The sequence below is a fragment of the Myotis davidii genome, unplaced genomic scaffold (genome assembly GCF_000327345.1).
Source record: "Myotis davidii unplaced genomic scaffold, ASM32734v1 scaffold815, whole genome shotgun sequence".
NCBI classification, from domain to species: domain Eukaryota; kingdom Metazoa; phylum Chordata; class Mammalia; order Chiroptera; family Vespertilionidae; genus Myotis; species Myotis davidii.
Genome location: NW_006288179.1, coordinates 222708 through 225946, shown reverse-complemented (window position 1 = coordinate 225946; position 3239 = coordinate 222708). Strand labels below are relative to the sequence as shown.

Sequence of the window (3239 nt, the reverse complement as noted above, 5' to 3'; positions counted from 1 at the left end):
GTCATTTATAGAGCCTGAAGATGACCTCTTATAATACTCCTACTTATTTTTCCTAATTAAGGTTGAAATGAATCCTGTGACTTTAGGAAAATATTTGTCTGACTCCCTTGATTTTTTAGGATTAATGTTAGCAATTGGGTTCTAGGAAGCAACCAGTCTAAAATGCAAAACGCTTCTCACATCTATTCTTTTGCTGAGGGATGAACAAACATTGATACCAATGACCACAGAACCAAAGACTACACAGTGCATGAGGTTAAGGGTCTGATTATCACAAAGGCTTCAGAGAATAGGTACTGAAGGAACTGTTCCAACACAGTTCCATGATAGGAAGATCTGTGCTATAAGGATTTAATTTCCTAGGGAAATTACCAATGAGGCTGGTAGAAGAAAAGAAGGAAAAGGGACCAAGAACCAAGAAAAATACTGGCATAGGGGTCATAAATTAAAACTGCTGGCAAAATGAAGTGGCACAGAACTAGAGGTGTTGGAAAAGTCTCTCACTGGCAAAGAACATCTTATGAAAGTGGACTGTCCAACAATAAACACCTGGAAATTACATTTAGGTCAGGGGTTCTTCACAGCAATACAAAGCGGCCATAAAATATGCATTCAATTATTAGTTCGGAAAGCATGCTTTCTAGTCTATGACTAGAAGAAACACAGAAGTGAACATATCAAAATCCAAAGTGAAAGAGCAGGAAAGATGTTAACATGCAAGAAAAGAAAAGCAACTGGATTTTGTTTTGTTTTTAAAGCACATCACAACTAGAATTACTAAGTACAAAGGTCAAACAAAATGCTTCCAAATATGGAAAAATGGCACCCAAAGCAATCCAGAACCACAATTCCAAAGAAAACTCAAGGACCAACTCCGTGTTTTAAAAAACCTCTCAGAAAGCCCACAACAAGGTAGAATATCGTTAAGAAAAAATAAGAAAAGGATGACTAAATTCAAACAAAACATCTGTGCATGCAAAGCAAATTAGAACAAAAAGATGTTGATCAAAACCTAAAACCTTTTTCCAAGCGATAACCCTGCCAGAAGCCCATCAATACTTCATAACTGCAACCCTAGACCTGTAAAAGAAATAAATTCCAGATGAGATACAGGCGGCCACAGGGGCAATTCTGAAGCAACCAGGAAAGCCTCTCCCCCACCTGCTTCTCAGCTACTTAATTTCAATGTTTAAAAGCTTATCAGGCTTCTCTTCTAAAGAAACTGCTGAAATTTTTTCAGAAACACAGAAGAGTCAGTGAGACTCCACTCAGTCTGTAACCAAAGACCAAAACAAAAGACAGCCCCAACAGGATCTTTTAACTCTACATTCCATTGTTCAGAGAATATAACCACTGAGATTTCAGAATGGAATTGCCACCTCTAAGATATGATTTCCCCAGGATTCAAACCAAAGAGTCAGAATAAAGCACATCTTTACACTTCAGATCCTATAAGAAAAAGTCCTTGAAAGTAATATTATAGCATGTCATTTAAAATGTAGCTAAAGTCAGAACTAAAGTAAAACAAACATTATTTATAGAATAAAATGACAATCTGGATAAAAGACCTAACAAGTTTAGAAGACGGTGTACTAGAGATAATCTGTGTGTATGTTGGAGGTGATGAGGGACTTAGAATTCACATTTCCAAGTTTTAACAGAACTATGATAATTTTAACTCCAGATAGCAATAATATTGGTAGAAAAAGAAGCAAAAATTTTCATGATGGAAGAACAGTTGAACAAAGAAGCTGAAAAGAAAGATGGCTCACTCTACAACATTTTAGGCATAAGGAGACAGTCAAGAAGGGAGACGTGGGAGGAGTTACTAGAGAACTGGACCAAGTGATATACCTCAGCAGAATAAGAGATTAGATAAACAACATAGGTCACTATCTACTCTTTCCTACTTCAGTAGGAACACATGAATAATAACAGTGAATTAAAATTTGAAATGTAACTCAAGAGGAAGTTGGTGAATGGATAATGTGTTCCTGGCACAAATGAAGATAATTTACTGACATCAATCTGTCAATAGGCAGAGTAAGTTTTATAGGAGGGAATTTGAAGTAAAAAAAATACTGTAATATTCTAGAAAGATCCTGACATGGGGCTTAAAAGGAAAATGTCTTCTATAGTATAAGGAAAAATGGTAAAATGAACTAACAGCAGACACATGCTGAAGTAAAGGAATAAGTCAGGAGTTCTACTTCTTCATCTAATAGATAAGTCAGCTTGAAGGGAATAAACAGAAAAATAGAAGAAAAAAGGAAAAGTTTTAGGACAGGCAGAAAAAAGAGGAAAAATATGAGCTAAAGAAAATATGAAGAATGAAAATTCCTTCCCATGAAAATAGGGAAAATAACCATTAAAAAAGGAAAAACAGCTATGCAGGAATATTTATGGCATAAATAAAGATAGAGAATGAAATGCTAGGTAATACTAGTTCTAGTAAAAACAACTGGCCCTTTTGAGAGATGGCACTTTAAACTATGACTTAATTCTGTATTCCTAAAGTCTCAATTGTTTAACTGAAAAATGCTCTGAGTATAATCAGTTTTCATTAGAAAAAGGCACCCTAAATTTCTGCACCATGCGTATTTTGCCCCACTCTCCACTTCTAAATTCACCTTTTATAACAGAAGAAATGCTGGTAAATGTTTTATTGCTAAAATCAGATCTAAGGGCAAGGCAATGTAGATATTGCAGAAATCAGGAAACCACAACTTAACTCTATAACATAGGAGAAAAGTTGTTTGCTATATAGAATACAGATTTTCCAAAGTCTAAATTTTTGTCTTATATCTACGTGTGTTAAATGTTCCCCAAGAATATCTCTGAGAGCTGCAACAAATTCTTATTGTAAAGCAAGAGTCAGTAAATTTTTTCTGCAAAGGGCTACGTGGTAAATAGCTTAGGCTTTTGAGGGCTATAAAGTATCTGCTGAAACTTCTGAACTCTGCCACTGGTTGCAAAAAAACACCCATAAATACGTAAATGAACAAGCATGGCTCTGTCCCAATAAAACTTAATTCATGAATACATTTTATTTGAATTTCATAGAATTTTCACATCTCACAAAACATTCTTCTTTTGATTTCCCACCCCCCAACCATTTAGAAATATAAAAACCATTCTTAGCTCAAGGTCCGTACAAAAACAGGCAGCAGGCCAGATTTGGCCATTGGACTAGTTTGCTGACCTCTTTTAAAAATGCCAAACTTCATAAATATTTTCAC

The 3239-nt window shown here is 35.2% G+C and overlaps 1 protein-coding gene across 2 annotated transcripts in view; it reads right to left on the bottom strand.

Annotated features, from left to right (window-relative positions):
* Positions 1–3239, bottom strand: part of LOC102754416 (chromosome unknown open reading frame, human C18orf25) — a 72320-nt gene that overhangs the window by 5325 nt on the left and 63756 nt on the right. The window lies entirely within an intron of this gene.